This window comes from Amblyomma maculatum, chromosome 6, assembly GCF_055883805.1.
Source record: "Amblyomma maculatum isolate TAMU_Amacu chromosome 6, ASM5588380v1, whole genome shotgun sequence".
NCBI lineage: Eukaryota > Metazoa > Arthropoda > Arachnida > Ixodida > Ixodidae > Amblyomma > Amblyomma maculatum.
Window position 1 is genome coordinate 126,785,320 of NC_139349.1, and position 21,094 is coordinate 126,806,413.

Sequence of the window (21,094 nt, forward strand, 5' to 3'; positions counted from 1 at the left end):
AGAGAGGTTAGGTACTTTACTTTGTACTCGCTAACTAATGTTCATGTCAGGCGTATATTATTCTGAGAGTACTCTCAGAAGTCGTCAAGAACCAGCAACATATAATAATAATAATAATAATAATAATAATAATAATAATAATAATAATAATAATAATAATAATAATAATAATAATAATAATAATAATAATAATAATAATAATAATAATAATAATAATAATAATAATAATAATAATAATAATAATAATAATAATAATAATAATAATAATAATAATAATAATAATCTTTATTCAGTATATTGAAAACCGCATACACAAACGGAAGCGCCGAAGCCATAAGTGGGCTTGTGCGGCGACAACGGGCAGCCGCAGCAATGTACGCGCTAAATCCGTACTTCGTCATAGGCAAAAATATAAAAATAAAGGAGAAAAAAAAGAACAAGGAAAAAAAAAGATACATTTGGCACAACATATTATCAGAACTGCGCTGATAACATCAGTACATGTTATAGGTTCTCTAGCGCTTGAACAGCAACTCTCAGTGTTTTGCGGGTGGTAAAAAAAAAATACATCGTCTGGTAGTCCATGAAAGATAGCTGGAACATAATAGCGTCTTGTTGCTTTACCGTAGTGAGTGCGCACTCTCGATTTAAGATAACGAGGAACATATCTCAACGGTACCGGTTTCGTGTTTATGTGCCTGTATGCACTGCTCCAAAAATATTTCAGTACTGCAATTTGTTTAAAAAGATTGTCAAAAGAAGGCGAACCGGCTGTTCTAAAGACACTGCTGGGCAAATGCTCCTGTGGCATGTAGAGGACGCTTGTAGCGACGTTTTCCAAATTCCTATTACCTCGACATTTTCATGTGAGAAAGCAGTTAAAAACACAACACATACGGTATCTTAAAACACTATACCCCAGCGCCTGGGCGATTAGTTTTTCGATAGAAAAAGGTGGTTTTTAAATTAAAAAAAAAGGCATGATACCTTTTTTACACTCAGTAGGTCATTTTTAGCAATAAATGCATTCATCGCAGAAAGTACGTGTTTTTTTAATATCTGGGATACGCAGGAAAGAACAGATATAGGGCGGTAGTTGGCAATATCATTCTTTTTCCACTTTTGTACAGCGGAACAACGCGAGCACTCTTCAGTGATTCTGCCCATGTACCACTTGCAACTATGCCGTTTACAATAAATAGCAGAATCACGTGTATTTGCAGAAAAAAATTGCGATGAGGAGAGATGGACACTTAAACTCGGCTTTAAAGGGTCCGACACGACTGCATTATTGGCTTCCGTCTGTTCACACTGTCCTTCGGATAATTGTTTGCAAACACGCACTTTGTTAATTGCCTAATCACTGATCGTCCAAGTTATTCCCTTATTATATCGCAAACAGTCGTAAACATATATTCATAAACTACGGCATATGTGAAAGACCGTATGACATCGATACAAATCCCAGCTTCAACCAAGCCGAAAGGACATGCCCACGTGGCGTATTAGTAGTATTTATGAATCTGCGCCCCAAGGTCCCACTGGGTCAATACTCATCAGGCTTTCCCATCCCAAAGGCTCGGCCTGAGTTCGCAGCTGAACGTTTATAGGGGCTAGACGGGAACAGGCTGACGGCTGCCGCTGCCGGAGCTCCGAACCAAGGTCCCCTGTCGGCAGGGTGCACACTTCTTACCGAACGAAAAAAATGTTTTTCCTTCATTTTCCTTCACACATTCTCGTTATTATCAGCTAACGCAGATCAGCAATCGCCCGATCGTCACCAACGGATTTACTCCTCAGCGCTGCTTGTAATGGGCAGACGATATGAATGCCGATATATTATAAAAATCAGCCTGTGTTTCACGGGCGGGAAGACCGGCTGTTACTGTGATGTACCGGTTTCACGACCAGAAGAGGGATAGAATACACGATGAAGGTGTGCGATAATAAGAAAGAAACGTAGGATAGCCAGCCAGATTCGGCTTGGGTTATACTTTGGTACCAGAGTTACGGTGAGGCCTTCGTTGATATAAACATGTCGAAATTGTCAAATCGATCGTTGTCGAAAAGTTGTCGAATCGATCGTTACCGGATCTGGAGTTCACGGTCAAATCTGGCGCTGACAAATTAGACGACATAAATGTGTGGTCGTAAAGCCGAGAGTAAATTGGAAGCCATATATGCTACCTACCTGCCGCGCTGCTCCAAGTGCAGAGTGCATCGCCTGAGCGATTGGTCATTTTCGAAGTTTTTGGATGCGTCTTTTGTATTTACTTGCATCATTTGAAGATAATTTTTAACCGTCGGTTTTGCTACGTGCACTAAGAAAAACTTCTTTTAATTTTCCACTAAATCAATCCTTAAAACCTGAACAAATTTTGTCGATTCTATAAGCAAAACGTCATGAAGCTTTTCCGAACCATGGAGCGCCCTACCATAAACAAGCCGCTGGGGGCTGTTCAAAGGCCCATTTCTAAGTGAGCAGTATTCTTTGGTCCTCCATTGTTAACTAGTTACAAAAGGCTAACCTGCTATTTCTTAATTATTTGTTTGGAGAATGGAGATTGCAAACAATTTGTATGTTATAGTTCGTATCGGAAAAGAGCTTGCGTAATGATTGCACCGTGATTACATTGAACCAGGAGACCAGCAGCTGTCTGTTTTCTCTCGGTGAGTCCACGCAAAAGCCTCTTAGGGGAGAACATTTTCAGAGGCAAAATAAACACTTTAATTTTCTTACACCTCAACTGGAACACTGAAGCAGTGCCAAGGTCACGTGATAATTCGTTGGTGCGCAACGTGCCTTTTAAGCCGGTAAGACAGACTTTATAAACAGCACACGAGACGCAAGCACATATGCCAAGATGATCTGCAACCTCTTCCGGTAATCAGCCTATGTAGTCCAGCGTACTAATGAGTTATCTGCGGCCTTCTAACTTAAGGATGGTTACAGAGAATCAAGCCTTCGTCGGCGGGCTGCGAAAGTCCGCTCTGCTCGTTCTCTTCGTGCGTCAGTGGAGTTCAGTTCATACACTCCCAGGAAAAACCGAATACAGACTAGCTGCTGTCTCTCTCTATTTGGCACGGGCCGAGCCATATTATTGTCTGTTACTTTTGGGTAGCCTCACCATAATATATTTCTCACTCCTCTCACCTTTTTTTACATATTGTTTATTCAGTTGCTGTTTATTCAAATATTCTACGATGCTTAGGGGCACAGACGAAAAGCCCTAGATGGGCTTAATAAGGTCCGTGCCCCCTACAACCCCTTCATGGATCACTGCATTGTCGTAACGGAGGGGCTTGCGAAACTAGATGAAGTCGTGAGCTTTGCTGTGTAGGGCCACCCAAGATAGACAGGTCACGGCAGAGAGTCCTGACAAAATGTGATTCACTGGAGAAGGTAAAGGCAACCCACTCCAGTATTTCCTGCCAAGAAAACCCTATGGCCAGTCACAATACCATTATTGATATGGCGCCGGAAGATGAGCCCCCCAGGTTGGAAGGCGTCCCCGTCCCACATGTTACTGGGGATGAACAAAGGGCGATTCCCAGTAGCTCCAGGACGAATGAAGCGGCTGGGCTAAAGCCAAAAGAACGCTCAGTTGTGGATGTGTCGGGAAGCGACCGGAAAGTCCGATGTTACAAGGAGATATATCACATAGCAACATGGAATGTAAGATCTATGACGCAAGGTAAACTGGATATCGTCAAGCGAGAAATGGACAGATTGAACATTGATATCTTGGGTATCAGCGAGCTCAATAAGTGGACCGGAATGGGAGAATTTAACTCCGGTGACCATTGTCTTTTATTGTGGGCACGAATCCAAGAGAAGGAATGCGGTCGCTCTCATAGTAAACAGAAGAATGGGCAAAGCAGTGCTAGGGTACAACCCCAAAAACGACCGAAGGATTTCACTTCGGATCCAAGGTCACCCTTTCAACATAACAGTTATCCAAGTCTATGCACCAACCACTACTGCTGAAGAAGCTGACGTTGAGAGATTTTATGCGGACCTACAATGCCTTTTAAACCGCACCCCATCATCAGACGTCGATTTTCTCATAGGAGACTGGAATGCTAAGGTCGGGAGTGAAGAAATATCCTTAATTATAGGCAAGTTCGGTCTTGGCGAGCCAAATGAAGCTGGGCAGAGTCTAGTAGAGTTTTGTCAAGAAAACAACCTGACCATAGCAAATACTCATATTCAACAGCACAAGAGCCGCCTGTACACATGGACTTCACAGGACGGTCTGTACAGGAATCAGATCGACTATATTCTTTGCCGGCAGAGATGGAGAAGCGCTATACAAGCAGTAAAAACAAGGCGGCCGACTTTGGCAACGATAATCAGCTTCTTGTTGCCAAAATTAAGCTTCGATTGAGGAAAACGCAGAAAACTAGAAGGCCTTTCTGGTATGATCTGGATCAAATTTTATTCGAATATGCTATGGAAGTGAGGAACCGATTTCAAGAATTAGATCTAGAAGACAGAGAGCCCGAAGAGATGTGAACTGATGTTCGTGATATAATACAAGAAGTTGCTACTAAGGTAGTTCCAAAGCAAAAGAAATGCAAGAAAGCATACTGGGTATCTGAAGAGGCTTTGCAAATAGCTGAGGAAAGGAGGATGGCAAAAGTTATGGGGGAAAGAGAAAGATACAAGGTGCTCAATGCGGATTTTCAGAAAATAGCAAGGAGAGATAAGAATGCCTTCCTGAACATACAGTGCCAAGCAGTTGAGGACAACAGCCAATTAAGGAACACAAGAGCTCTGTTTAAGACAATCAAAGATATCAATGGAAGCTTCTGTGCTAAGCTGGGCGTGATAAAGGACAAACGAGGCAAGGACCTCACTGAAGCCTCAGAGACAAAGAAGAGGTGGCAGGAATACACAGAAGAACTGTACAATAAGGACCCGAATGTGCAAACCCAACATAAGACGGTTGTGATTACTGATCTTGAGCCGGGCATCCTGAAGAGTGAAGTTGAATAGGCCTTGGCCAGCCTTGCTAGGAGCAAAGCTAGCGGAATTGATGGCATTCCAGCTGAGTTGCTTCAAAACCTCAATCATGACGCTGTTAACATTCAGCATACATTATGTCAGAAGATTTGGACTACCCTGTAGTGGCCACAGGATTGGAGGAGGTCAGTTTACATCCCCATTCCAAAGAAAGGCAGCACTAAAGAGTGTTCCAACTACCGCACGATCGCGCTTATTTCGCATGCTAGCAAGGTGATGTTGAAAATCCTCCAAGGTAGGCTGCAGCAGTATGTGGATCGGGAGCTTCCGGACGTTCAAGCTGGGTTTCGCAAGGGCAGAGAAACTAGAGACCAAATTGCCAACCTTCGCTGGATCATGGAAAAAGCAAGAGAGTTCAAGAAACCCATCTACTTCTGCTTTATTGATTATGCGAAAGCGTTTGACTGCGTAGATCACAGCAGATTGTGGCAAGCTCTCCAAGAGATGGGCGTTCCAATTCACCTCATCTGTCTCCTCAGGAACCTGTATGAAGGGCAAGAGGTCACAGTCGGAACTGGGCATGGTCTTACTGATTGGTTTCCGATTGAGAAAGGAGTGAGGCAAGGCTGCATACTGTCGCCCTGCCTATTTAACCTATATGCAGAGTTCGTCATGAGGAAGGCCGGTCTGGACGAGTGTTCAGCTGGAGTGAAGATTGCTGGAAAACGTATCAACAACCTTAGATATGCGGATGATACCACTTTAATGGCAGAAAGTGAAGTGGAACTCAAGAGACTTCTGATGCGCGTACAAGAAGAGAGTGAGAGGTTTGGGCTTAAGCTGAACATTAAAAAGACAAAGATCATGGCGTCTTGCCCTATCAAGTCATGGAGCATCAATGGACAAGAAGTGGAAGCTGTGACAGATTTTCTCGGGCTCCAAGATTACCTCGGAAGGAGACTGCAGCCATAAAATTAGGAGACGCCTGCTTCTGGGAAAGAGAGTAATGGTTAGCCTTGACTGCATAGTGAAGAGCAGAGACATTAGTCGGCCAACCAAGATCCGTATAACTCGTGCTATGGTCTTTCTTTTAGTTGTGATGTATGGATGCGAGAGTTGGACTGTGAAAAAGACTGACCGCCGAAGAATTGACGCGTTTGAATTGTGGTGCTGGCGAAGACGCTTGAGAGTTCCTTGCACTGCCAGAAGATCAAATCAGTCGATATTGTCAGCCATAAACCCTGACTGCTCATTGGAGGGTCAAATTCTAAAGTTAAAGCTCAGCTACTTTGGTCATCTGATGAGAAGAGAGGAGTCGCTGGTGAAATATTTGATGTTGGGAAAAGTTGAGGGTCTCCGGAGAAGGGGTAGGCAACGAAGCGATGGTTAGATGGCATCCCCGAGGCACTGCAGATGAAGTTATGTGATGTTAGGAAAATAGTGAGAGACCGGAAAACGTGGCGTGACATGGTCTATAGGATCACGAAGAGTCGGACACGACTGAACCACTGAACTGAACTGCCCCCTACAAGGCATACAGTGGATAGCGTAGCTGCTCATAAGCAGAAAACCGTACTAAAGGACAAAAGTGTGATGCGAATAACAATGACAAACTTTTCGGTTATGGCACATGACAAACATGATCAACCAAATATGAATAGCACTGGGAAACACAGCTGTGGACATATTCTTTTCACGCGTCCTCCACGTGACTGCGGTATCGTACTTTTTAAAAACTTAGGATTTCCTTTGCTACTGCGTACGTAGTTGTGCGATTCTTGCTCGCATTTATGGCGCTACCTACCACTTCTACTGCAACGTAATTCGTTATCAGAATGTTCTATACTCATTCCTTTTCTCGAGCACTCTATTTTATATTTTGCAAGTAAAGCGATATACCACCCGCAGTGTAAATTACTGGAAATATAAATTTTGGGCTCTCACTGAATTAGCCATAACATTTAGAAAAATAATTAAAAATGCAAGACATTGTGCAATAGAGGTGCGCATTGGCCGAAATTTTGATCTTGAGCCCGGCCTGGGCCCGACACTAGAGCCCCGAGCCCAGCCCAGCCCGACACTAAAAGGGTCTGAGAAAAGCCCGGCCTGTTCCGATGCTCAGATATTATGTCCCGGTCCCGGGCCTTGCCGTCATGCTATTATTGCAGTTGAAGCGATGATACAGAATAAAATAATTTCATGATGATTCGATTATCTAAGATGTGGAACATGTTAAGATCTCACGTTTGAAATGACAAATTTACTTAATACATAGTAGCACAGCACATAAGTAGAATTAACTCATTGTACAAAAACAAGTTATGCATTGAACTGAAAGATTTGTGGCTATTCGGGATAATGAATACGGTAGCGCTGAAGTGTTTTGAAGCGAAAAGCTTTACTACTAGGGTCGGAGCCGAGCTTCGCGTATGCCGTATGCCGCGATCGAGTGACTTCACAGCAAAGCCCAGCTGCGCAGCCCCTCGATCACCAAGCTCTGCCGGCGTTGCCTAGCAACGCTTAACCGCATTAAAAAAAAAAAATCATTCGGGAATTGACGCTCCATCCCTTAAATCCCCAGCCAAGCGCTTTACTGCTGTGCCACGCCCCGGTTTGATTTTCTTTATTTTTTCTTAACAATGAAATTCACAGTGGGGCAAAGTAAAGTATAATACAACGAAGAGCTCTAGCAAAAGTAAGGGCTCAAAAAATTAAAAACAAACACTTTAGGTTAGCCAGTTCGCTCAGAACTTGGTGCAGGTAATGAAACCTTATTGCCTTTACGCTAAGCCAAGTAGCTACCGTGCACTCTTGGTGCTGCCGAGCCCACGGCGTTTCCGGTCCATCATGTATGACTGTGCACATATGTTGTTAAAACTTCTTATGGTAGCTGGTGATATAGAATCTAACCCAGGCCCTAACAATGAGATTCTTGATGCTTTGAAGGAAATTCAAACTGGGCAGGCAGCAATGCTAGCGCAGCTAAAGTCGATTGAAATGAAACTAGTTGATCATGATAAAACGTTTTGCGAGATTAAGGCGCGACTAGATAAAATTGAGAGAGCATGTGTTGGTATTGATGACATGCAGACTGAATTGAAAGAACTGCATGGAATCAGCACTGAGAACACGGCGCAGATAAATGCTCTGTCTGCCCGGGTAAATGATGCAGAAAATCGGTCCAGACGAAACAACCTTGTTTTCTACAGCCTTGAAGATAAAGATTAAGAAACATGGTCAGATTCTGAAAATATCATTGCACACATTAATCAGTATTTAGACATCCAGTTAGAGCCACGCGACATTGAGCGTGCACATCGCCTTGGGACTTTCCAAACTGGTAGGTGCAGACCTATAATTGTGAGATTTGCTCACTTTAAAGACAAAGAGCAAGTCCTGTCTTCCGCTTGGAAATTCAAAGACACAGGATATGCGGTCGCTCAAGATCTTTCTCCCAGCACGCGCCTTGCCCAGAAACACCTCATCGAATTTGGAAAGGCTCGAAAACTGAAATACAAGTTGCGAAATGAAAAGCTTGTCACAAGTGAAAAAACGTACCATTTCGACCATGTTTCTAACTATGTCGTTGAGGACAGCTTGTAGCCACCATTAAAACCAAATTGTGAACCCCGTTCACCGAATCGTCACCCTTTATCATTTCTGCTTGCTAACATTCGAAGTGTTGTTCCCAAGCGCGATTCGTTGTGCAGTTTAATAGGTTCATCTTCATGCGATATCTTACTACTAACTGAAACCTGGCTTAACGCATCAGTTCACGATTCTGATATTCTTCCATTTCTCCCAGATTTTGAGATATTCCGGAAGGATAGACCCGATAACTCGCTCGGTGGGGGCGTATTGCTCGCCACTAAACGGGATCTGCATTGTTCATTTGTTAACCTCCCTTCACAACTGGAAATGATTTGACTTCGATGCACTACTACACATCCGCCCATCCTCATTGGTATTTGTTACCGCCCTCCTAATGCTGACAGTTCTTTCACCCCCTTATTTCATGATGCCTTAAATGTGTTAACTAAAACATATCCACTTAGCCCTATCCTTCTCTTCGGTGATTTTAATTTTCCCACAATAGATTGGTCTAATCCCGCCGCTACATTATCGAAAGCAGCCCGGCTAGCGATTTCTTAAACACGTGTATGACTTTGGCTTAACTCAACTCGTCACTGATCCCACACGCATTACTGACCACTCGTCCAACGTTCTAGATCTCGTATTAACAACGCATCCTGATAATTTTACTCCTATCACCTTGTTGCGCGGTCTCAGCGATCATTTGACGATACATACTTCTTTTTATTGCAAAGTACTAAAGAAACAAAAAATAAAAAAACACTTACGCTTTATGATAAAGGAGACTATGCCAGTATGAACCGTGAATTATCAGATTACTTCGACACCTTCGCTGCTCACTTTCCACTACATTCTCTCGAGTCAAACTGGTTACTTTTCAAAACAGAGATGCATCGGCTTATAAGTCTTTACATTCCAACCATTACTATATCAGAAAGAATAACATCACCATGGTTTTATGTATCACTCAAATGACTCAATAATAAGAAAAAACGCCTGTTCCGGTCGGCCAAGCTGTCTAACTCTTCTTCCACATGGCAGAAGTATCATGCTGTTGCAAAAGAATACGACAAGTTAACCGCTCAGACTAAACGGAAGTTTTTTTCTACTACTTTACCATCTATGCTGCTGACTAACCCAAAACGATTTTGGAAAATCATTAGCCCTAATCAATGTAATGAGATTTCACTTAACAGTAGCTCTGGATCTCCTATTCCGGACGCTGAGGTTGCAGATGTTCTTAACACAGTATTCAGTTCGGTCTTTACTAATGAACCCCTTGACAATCTTCCAGATCTACCATATTTTACGCACCCGCTCATGAAAAATATCACATTTCATCCCGTCGGCATAGTCAAGGTAATTGAGTCACTGAAGAACTCGTCATCTACTGGAGTGGACGGTGTCAACGCCAAAGTGCTAAAAAATACTAAACATACGCGTAGCCTGTTCTTATCGCTCATATTCCAGGAATCCCTCAACACCGGTTCGATTCCACGCGACTGGCAGGTGGGCAAGGTCATCCCGGTCTTCAAGAAAGGAAGCCGATCATCGCCGAGTAACTACCGCCCGATTTCCATAACAAGCGTTTCTTGTAAAATAATGGAGCATGTTTTATACTCGCATATTGCTACATTCCTATCGTCCGTTCATTTTTTTCACTCAAGCCAGCATGGTTTTTGCAAGAATCATTCCTGTGACACCCAACTGGCACTCTTCCTGCACGACTTACATTTAAACCTTGATCGTAATATCCCGACTGATGCAGTGTTTTTAGACTTCGAAAAAGCGTTCGATAAGGTTCCCCATGGTCGTCTCTTACTAAAGTTATCGCGCCTTAATATTCATCCATGTGTTCTGAACTGGATTCGAGGGTTTTTATCTAACCGTCAGCAGTTCGTATATGCCAATTCACACTGTTCATCCTCAACACCTGTGCTCTCAGGGGTACCTCAAGGAACGGTACTCGGGCCCCTCTTTTTCTTGATATATATTAATGACCTACCGTGTAACATTTCTTCTCATATCCGACTCTTTGCCGATGACTGTGACGTTTACCGAAGCATTACTAACTCCACCGCCCAGCTCGCATTACAAACTGACCTTATTCGCATACAGGACTGGTGTAAAGCATGGCTCATGTCATTAAATATTTCTAAAACCGTGTTAATGTCCATTCACCGTCGTCGTAATTACGTAGCGCCTAATTATAATATTCAGAACCTGCAGATTGGAACATACGATTCATTCAAATATCTTGGTGTGCATATCTCGCGTGACCTGTCATATTAATCACATAATAAATTCTGCTAATTGGTATCTAGGTTATTTACGCCGTAACCTTTCACTCGCTCCTCCCCCTATTAAACAGCTTGCTTTTCAAACCTTTGTGCGTCCCAAGCTTGAGTATGCTAATGCTATTCTTGATCCGCACCACGTTAATCTTACTAACGCCCTCGAATTGGTTCAGAACCGCGCAACACGATTTATTCTATCAAATTATTCCTACCACTCAAGCATCTCAGCACTAAAAGCTCGAATCAATTGCCCCCCCCCCCCCCCCCCCCCCCCTAGCCTTGCGCCGTAAAATAGCACGTCTTAACCTTTTTTCATAAATTTTTCCATTCTTTGCCTCTTGATAACCGCTACATGAAAAGAGCCCACCGCATCGCCCGGTTCAGCCAGAGTAACGCAGTGTATCCCCTACAAGCCCATACTGTGACATTTAAGCAGTCATTTTTTCAGCGTACTGCACGAGACTGGAATGACCTGCCCACCGAAGTTGCCATTATCATCAACTCACTAGAATTCGAGCGGAGCGTCGCCAACCTTTCATCTTAACATTTTTTACCATTGTTTGCCAGATACCATCCACTCCCTAATGTAATGTCTCAACCGAGACCTTTGAGGAAATAAATAAATAAAAAATAAAAAAAAAACTAGCTACCATTCAGGTCTCTAACTTTGGGCATTAAAGATGGCGATCAGGTTTTTGACACTTTCAATGAAATACTCCCTCGCGGAGCGTGCACCCACGTCCGGGTGTCTCACAGCTATTGTCGTTTTTCACACGCTGTGGAGGCAAAGCAACATGAATAGGTCGTATTGCAAACCCCTTGATTATGGACCGAAAAGAACAGTATACGATATGGTGTAATCGGCAAGTCCTTTTTTAAAGTAGCCGACTGCAGGATATCTCACAGAAAGACTGCATCCCAGCAATCAGGCAAAATATGGTTTATGGTTTCCGGCTTATGGCAAATCAAACAGTCTACCGACCGCGGTTTAACAGATAATGTACCACTGTGTAATAGAAACAAATAAAACGTTTTGTGACAACCGTACTTGCATCTTTTACTCATTTTAAGACATCCTTACCTTTCCCTCCTCAGTGTAATGATCGATGCAAGTGCACTGGCATCATTGCATCTAGCAGATCATTATACAGCTGCTTTTGGGTTACGGCGCTTAAGTATTCCATTGCGAATCTCACTTTCAAAATGTTATACGAAGCCACAACCTCGCACAAAAAAACACTCAGTCTCCTTTGTTTAAAGTTGCTAGAGGACACCAAAAATTTAGGTAAGTCTTGGCTCAGTCTAGCTTGAAAAACCGTATGCGGAAAAAGGTCGGTTTAACTACGTAAGAACATAAACCTGTATACAATTTGTCGTAAAATAAATGGGTCAAACGAAGTTCTCCACTTTTAACCGAGCGAAACAAATTTATACTTGTTCTCTCCCAAACCCAAACCCCGACGAAAACCGCCAGAAGTCTGTGAAAATTCTGGACGCCAACCCTAGACGCGGAAAGTGCTTGCAACACATACCAGACTTTCGCAACAATGAACAATTTGCATAAAGTCTAACGTGCAAACATTGACAAATTAAGGCCACCCCACTTTGTTGTTTTCGACTGTACACGTTCACGTTCAGCATTCTAGTAATTTTTCGTATCCTGTTAGTGTTCCAGCGGCACTTCAAGCCACCTCACAGGTGTGACAGATAAATAAATATTTTCGAAAAGGGAAGGTGCGTTGCACCAAGCCCTATGCCACAGCCCCAAACATTTGTCCCAGTTGACTTCGCTGGCCGTTTGCTTATAAAATCGAGTAGCACCTTTGATTGCTTCTGAAACGCTGCCTTGATCTTGACAGAATACGGCTATGTCATCAGCATGTGACAATACATTTACTTCGCTTTCCATAAGTCTACATCCTCGGATCCTTTCGTTTTTAATCACCTTTAGGCAAAAGGGGTCTATATATGTATATGTGGCAAATAACAGATGAGGAAACAGGCATCCTTGTCTTACGTACGATTTTATCCGAAAGTTTTTGTGACTTCCTTATTTACAATAATGCTAGTGAAATAATTTGAATAAGTCATTTGAACTCCCTGTAGTATTACTGAGTCTACATTTACATGATCCAGTATCGAAAGTAAAATTTCGTAGCTAACCCGGTCAAACGCTTTCTCCAGGTCCAGTTGCAACATTGTAACGTGATCTTCAAACACGTCAGTCTTCCAAAAAGCTTCTAGCTACGTGAATGTTTGTATGTTTGCTTCGCCCTTTAATTCCACATGTTTGATGTGGCCCTAAAATATCTTTAATTACATTCTGCAACCGTTTCGCCATCAGGTCATCTATAGCAATTTTTATCTCTCGCTTGCTGACGGGCTTCTCCAAGCTTCCTTTCACAGCGTTTCACGACCTGGGGCGTGACACATTTTCTCTGCCACGCCCCGGGTCACGAAACTCTCTTCATAATTCCGCGTGTCTACTGTGAAGACGATAGCGGGATTCCGCGAGTGACAGATACTGCGATTGGCGCACAATTTGAAAGTACCAAAGACTAAAATAGCGAAGTCACTCAATCAGGGTGACTTCAAAGAAGGAACTAGCAGATCAATTAAGGGGAAATGAGGGTGCTCGTTATAATACATGAAAAAAAGAAGCCAGCAGTCGGCGAGGCCAAGGAAAGCGTTGGGGATGGTACTTTGTCTTTTTTTTTATTTATTTTTTAATGTCTAATTGGATAATCACAGAAATTAGTAACGTAATCTGTTTAGGGGAAAGATAATTAAACACAAAGTAGAAGGAAAAACAACGTGCCGATGGTGGAAACCGAACCCACGACCTCCAAATATCGCGTCCGGTGCTCTTCCAACTCAGCTACATCGGCCGCTGTCCCCCCTGCTACTTGCGTGGGTATTTATGTTGTCTGTATACGAACCTTGAGAGTGTTCACCAGCGCCACCCTCAGCCATAGCGGCGGACGTGGAACGTCCTTTGTTGCCGCCAGCGTCATGTAGAACGTGATCAAGAGCGAGGGCGAAAGCTGAGCCAGAACCCTCTTACGCTACCTATGGCTTCAAGACTGCCAGAACTGAGACCCCCGTAAGCTACAAGCAGATCAATTAAGGGGAAATGAGGGTGCTCGTTATAATACATGAAGGAAAGAAGCCAACAGTCGGCGAGGCCAAGGAAAGCGTTGGGGATGGTACTTTGTCTTTTTTTTTATTTATTTCTTATTTTTTACTTGGATAATCACAGACATTAGTAATGTAATCTGTTTAGGGGAAAGATAATTAAACAGAAAGTAGAAAAAAAACAACGTGCCGATGGTGGGAACCGAACCCACGACCTCCGAATATCACGTCCGGTGCTCTTCGAACTGAGCTACATCGGCCGCTGTCCCCCCTGCTACTTGCTTAGGTATTTATGTTGTCTGTATACGAACCTTGGATGGATGGATGGAATATAGGAGCGTCCCCTTTGAAACGGGGTGGTAGCAGAAGCTATCATGCTCATTTTTCATCCTAGATCTTAATTATTGATTTAGAATGGTTAACTAAACAATCATACTATTTATTAAATTTTGTTCCTACATTACTAACATTATGTCACTTCTCTGCTTTTAAGCCACCAATCTTCCAGTCGTTTTATGCTTTATTTGTTTTATGCGTTTTATTTATTCACCCGGCTGGTTTATTCACCCGGTATGCGTTTTATTCATCCGGCCACTGTTATCTCTAAACCCCAGAGCTTCAGGAACAGTGATTGCGCCTGCACCAACTTCCGGATGGATACCATTACCTTCGAGTATAATATGGGCAATTGTTTCACTGGAGTTTCCACATACAGCACATGCGTCCTCTCCTATGTTGAATTTCTTTTTGTAGCTGTGTGCTCTAATGCACCCTGATCTAGCTTCAAAAAGTAGGGCACTGCCTCTTGAGTTATCAAAGAAATCTTCCTTCCTGATCTGCATTTTCCACTTTCGGTATAATTCCACACTCTGTTTCTTTTCCATAGAATTTATCCAGTTTTTACCTTCTGTGTTTTTCACCTGTTGCTTAATGCTCTTTATTTCTCCGTCCTTGTTACTAGCATACTTACTAGTTAGTTTCCTAGTTCTTTTCCTCCATTGTGAGTCAGCGCTTTTTAGGTACAGGTATTTGAATACTTTAGCTGCCCATCTGTTACTGTCCAATTTCCTCAGGCGTTCCTCATATAATATTTTGCTCTGAGCTTCCCGCACTTCGAAAGATGCCCAGCCCATATCTCCCTGTACCGCCTCATTTGTAGTTTTGCCGTGGGCAGCTAGTGCTAATCGTCCAACGGATCTCTGATTTGTTTGTAATGTCGACTGTACCTCTGATTTTAGGCACAAAACCGCATTTCCGAAAGTAAGTCCGGGTACCATAATTCCTTTCCAAATTCCCCTCAAAACCTCATACCTATTGTATCCCCACAATGCCTTATGCTTCATTATCCCGGCATTCCTTCGCCCTTTGGCCTTAAGTGATTGCTCATGCTTTCCAATATATGCCAATCCTTCGTTTACCCTTACCCCCAGATATTTATATTCTGCTACTCTAGCTATTTCAAGGCCCTGTAATTTAAGACCCTGATCAGATGAGCCGTTGAAAATCATCAGACCCGACTTAACTGCGCTGAAACTGAAGCCTAGAGCGTCCCCTTCGTCTCCGCAATACTTAACTAGAGTTTGCAATTCTTCCAGACTCTCAGCTAGCAGCACAATATCGTCTGCATACATCAAACCGGGGAGGCGCTGCTCTACCGCCTTTCCACCTAATCTATAAGAAAGGTTAAAACCTAGGTTACTGTCTTGTATCCTCCGTTCCAGGTTTATCATATAAAGCATGAACAGCACCGGTGACAGAGGACAGCCTTGTCTTAATCCTTTGCATACTTTGACATCCTCCGTACGTCTTTTCCCTTCCCACGTAATTTCTACTTTGTTATCCCGGTATATTTCCTGTAGGAACTCTATTATCTCATAACCGATACCTTCTTCTTTTAATATGTTCCACAGGAGTTCCCTGCTTACGTTGTCGTCTTCCATTTGTCTCTGTCTATCAAGTAGCGCAGTATTCCACAGTTGTCGTACGCCCCGTTTATGTCCAGGAAAGCCAAATACAAAGGTCTATTTTCCACTCTAGATATTTCGATGCATTGGGTTAGCACGAACAGGCTATCATCTAAGCAACTACCATTTCTAAAGCCGTTCTGAAGTTCTCCGAGTATCTTGTAACTTTCAACCCATGCTTGCACCTTTAATTTCACCGCCTGCATGGCTAACCTGTACATAACAGATGTTATGGTAATCGGCCTGTAGGATTTTATGTGCATCCTGTCTCCTTTCCCTTTATAAATAAAATTTATTTTACAATGCCGCCAGCTGTCCGGAATTTGTTTATTCGTTATGACTGTTTCCAGAGCTTTTAACAACGTTTTCTTACTTTTTGGACCGAGTTCACTATTCAGCTTGATCGGAATTCCATCTATTCCTGTAGATGTGTTTTTAGGAATATTTTTTTCTGCCTTTTTCCAGTTTAGATTGGTCAGTTCTAAGCGGCTTTGTATTCTGCCTTGAGAGTGTTCACCAGCGCCACCCTCAGTCATAGCGGCGGACGTGGAATGTCTTTGTTACCGGTCGCGATATTCGGAGGTCGTGGGTTTGTTTGCCACAATCGGCACTTAGTTTTTTCTTCTACTTTGTGTTTAATGATCTTTCCCCTAAACAGATTACATTACTAATTTCTTTGATTATCCAAGTAAACATTAAAAAATAAATAAAAAAAAGACAAAGTACCATCCCCAACGCTTTCCTTGGCCTCGCCGACTGTTGACTTCTTTCCTTCATGTATTATAACGAGTACCCTCATTTCCCCTTAATTGATCTGCTTGTAGCTTACGGAGGTCTCGGTTCTGGCAGTCTTGAAGCCATAGGTAGCGTAAGAGGGTTCTAGCACAGCTTTCGCCCTCGCTCTTGATCACGTTGTACGTGACGCTGGCGGTAACAAAGGACGTTCCACGTCCGCCGCTATGGCTGAGGGTGGCGCTGGTGAACACTCTCAAGGTTCATATACAGACAACATAAATACCCAAGCAAATAGCAGGGGGGGACAGCGGCCGATGTAGCTCGGTTGGAAGAGCACCGGACGCGATATTTGGAGGTCGTGGGTTCGGTTCCCACCATCGGCACATTGTTTTTCCTTCTACTCTGTGTTTAATTATCTTTCCCCTAAACAGATTACACTGCTAATTTCTGTGATTATCCAAGTAAACATTAAAAATAAATAAAAAAAAAGACAAAGTACCACCCCCACGCTTTCCTTGGCCCCGCCGACTGCTGGCTTCTTTCCTTCATGTATTATAACGAGCACCCTCATTTCCCCTTAATTGATCTGCTTGTAGCTTACGGGAGTCTCGGTTCTGGCAGTCTTGAAGCCATAGGTAGCGTAAGAGGGTTCTAGCACAGCTTTCGCCCTCGCTCTTGATCACGTTCTACGTGACGCTGGCGGTAACAAAGGACGTTCCACGTCCGCCGCTATGGCTGACGGTGGCGCTGGTGAACACTCTCAAGGTTCGTATACAGACAACATAAATACCCAAGCAAGTAGCAGGGGGGAGAGCACCGGACGCGATATTCGGAGGTCGAGGGTTTGATTCTCACCATCGGCACGTTGTTTTTTGTTCTACTTTGTGTTTAATTATCTTTCCCCTAAACAGACTACATTACTAATTTCTGTGATTATCCAAGTAAACATTAAAAAATAAATAATAAAAAGACAAAGTACCATCCCCAACGCTTTCCTTGGCCTCGCCGACTTTTGGCTTCTTTCCTTCAAAGAAAGAAGTCACACATCTGCCGTCAGCTATGAGGATCCAGCGAGAACGAGTGCGCTCCAACGCCGCCGGGCGGCGCGTTTTGCCTTCAGCGAGTGACAGGTGCTGCGCCTTTCCTTTCCTGTACGCCATTTATAGAACGCCGGTGAACTTAGACGCGCAGACATGGAAGCCAAGGAGAGTTTAGCTGCAGGCGAACGGCGCAGAAGACTAGCGAAATGAACTTCTTCTTATCCCAAGGTAGTCAGTGCTTCTCGCTACGTATATCCAGGCATAGCGGAGCTGAGCCAACTTTAATTTTTTTTTTGGTGCTGTAACTTTTGGCTGGAATGACTAACGCGTTCTTTGTTAGGAAAGCAAGTTTTCGATAAGCCGCTTGTTGGCTTCTCCAAATGTGAGCAAGCTCTAAACCTAAACAATGGGTTTATTTTGTGACCGAGTACTTGGTGAGCTCGCCTGGCTCCCCGTGTATCACTGACGTGAACTTTTCGCAAGAAGAGAAACAAGAGCAAACTCTTGCACCGCAGATGCTATGATCTAGGTCCCGCTTCAATCGAAGCAATATCGAGGCAGGGGTAAGCCACAACAAATACGTTTGATAGGCGACAGCTAGGTGGGAATCTCTCAACGGGTGCCTAAATATCAGCGCCGGGATTACCCAAACATAGAAGCGAAACTAAAAAAAAAAAATTCCACAAGAGGCACTTCTGCCCGGCACTGAACACTACCAAAGATCCATTCTCGGCGAGGAGGCTGGGAGGAAAGGCGAGTCGACGCCGGGATAGAACTCCGAAACTCTCTCGTGGGGAGGACGCGGGAAAATTATATGCATTCTATACGCTTATCGCACTATGGCCGTATTCGCAACTTCGGAAAAGTTGCATGTGTTCGCGATCGGGGCGTCGGACCCGATTCGGCCCGCCCGAGACAGATATACCTTGGCCCGGGCTCGGCCCGAGCCTGAGAGAGAAGGCTTCCTAGCCGCCTGAGCCCCTACGAAGCTCTATTATTCAGTGAATATGAACTTACATCAACTGAAAGTTTTGTGAGAGGACTTTCTTCAATAAAAATAGAATCCGTGATCCGTGAGCGAAATGAAAATCTCCCAGCTTTTACACACCGTCCACTTCAAAACGCGAGATTTTCCTTATGAATGAGCGCCTCAGTGAAAAAAATATTCAGTTGCGTATAAGAGAAATGAGTCTCAATCAGCCTATTAACCCAGACAATAGAAGGATCAGAGAGGGAAATAAGTGCATCATTCTTCCGAGTATGAGGTCTTGAGCCTAATAATCATTGCTGCTGAGTTTTATGAGATATTACGGGCAACCTAATTAAAAAATGAATTTTTAAAAAGATTACAAAGCTATATATAAGAAACCATTTTTATTGATTATCTTTACATTTATTGGATACAAGAGTTTTCCTACATCTCATATCCCCTCATGTTATAATTGAAAAGCAAAATATGGGACCAGCAAAAGCGTAGGCTTCCTGATCAGATCATGCATTTGTCCTTTTTACTTTCACCACGCAGGAAAAAAAAGGATAATATGGGCAGGTTACGTACAATGTAATGTATGCAAGCATAGCACGTAAACCTAATGGCGACAGCGTAGACAAAACAAACCAAAGGTTCCCTGTGAGCCTGAAAACATTATAGTCCTCAAACTGCAAATTATGTTAAAGAAGAAAATCTTGTTAGTCACTGAGAAAACGATTTTGCTAGCCGCGGCACTAGTTAGCAGCTAAGCTGCGGCCAGCGAAAATGAAACGATCAGCTACGGGAAGGAAAGATAGGGGAGAAAGACAGATGTGGGTATGTAAAAAGCTTTGAAAATATAAAAATACTAAAGTTAGCACATCGCTCACACAGCACACTTTTCGGCTATCAAGACGCTTTGTGTGAACAAGACTGCTTAGTGCGTGCGCTCTTTCTTTAGCTGCTACCACCGCTTCATCCCTTAACAGAGAGGAGAAGTGGCGCTGCCGGCTCCAGGTCGGCGCTGTTTTCCTCCTCGCCGCGAAAATCGGGGTAGGATAAAATACGAGCTATGCTTCGCATGGAAATTGTGACGCAACCCTACTTTGTGCAGCATTACGGGCCCAGTCATACCACTTTTGTTTTCATTTACCAAGCTACATCTTTCCAAATTGGAGGCTTGTTTTCGATAGGAATTTCAACGAACGGCATTTGAATATTTAACAACTGTAGGTATATACTGAGAAATTAGATACTGCGTCTTACTTTCTCCAGAAGTCAATTAGAAGGAAAAAATGCCAATGTATTTTTGGAGTGAAAGGTGATATTCAATATGTTTAGGTTGCTCATCTACTCTTACCGCGAAGCTGGACCGTGATCTAACAAGACGTTCATTAATTTAATTTCACTACTACTCATACCCGGGCATCCTGAAGAGTGAAGTTGATTGGGCCTTAGCCAGCCTTGCTAAGAACAAAGCTAGCGGAATTGATGGTATTCCAGCTGAGTTGCTTCAAAACCTCAACCACGACGCTGTTAACACACTGCATACATTATGTCAAAAGATTTGGACAACCCTGCAGTGGCCACAGGATTGGAGGAGGTCAGTTTACATCCCCATTCCAAAGAAAGGCAGTGCCAAAGATTGTTCCAACTACCGCACGATCGCGCTTATTTCGCATGCTAGCAAGGTGATGTTAAAAATCCTGCAAGGTAGGCTGCAGCAGTATGTGGATCGGGAGCTTCCGGACGTGCAAGCTGGGTTTCGCAAGGGCAGAGGAACTAGAGACCAAATTGCCAACCTTCGCTGGATCATGGAAAAAGCAAGAGAGTTCCAGAAACCCATTTACTTCTGCTTTATTGATTATGCGAGAGCGTTTGACTGCGTAGATCACAGCAGATTGTGGCAAGCTCTCCAAGAGATGGGAGTTCCAATTCACCTCATCTGTCTCCTCAGGAACCTTTATGAAGGGCAAGAGGCCGCAGTCAGAACTGGGCATGGTCTTACTGATTGGTTTCCGATTGAGAAAGCGGTGAGGCAAGGCTGCATACTGTCGCCCTGCCTATTTAACCTATATGCAGAGTGCATCATGAGGAAGGCTGGTCTGGACGAGTCTTCAGCTGGAGTGAAGATTGCTGGAAAACGTATCAACAACCTTAGATATGCGGATGATACCACTTTAATGACAGAAAGTGAAGTGGAACTCAAGAGACTTCTGATGCGCGTACAAGAAGAGAGTGAGAAGTTTGGGCTTAAACTGAACATTAAAAAGACGAAGATCATGGCGTCTTGCCCTATCAAGTCCTGGAGCATCAATGGACAAGAAGTGGAAGCTGTGACAGAATTTCTCTTCTTGGGCACCAAGATTACCCCGGAAGGAGACTGCAGGCAT

The 21,094-nt window shown here is 43.5% G+C and overlaps 1 non-coding gene across 1 annotated transcript; it reads right to left on the bottom strand.

The window, feature by feature from the left end:
- Nucleotides 1-14,179: 14,179 nt before the first annotated feature.
- TRNAS-UGA (transfer RNA serine (anticodon UGA)) lies at nt 14,180-14,252 on the bottom strand. The gene has a single exon. It is a non-coding gene; the product is annotated as a tRNA-Ser (tRNA).
- Between the last annotated feature and the right edge of the window lie 6,842 nt (nt 14,253-21,094).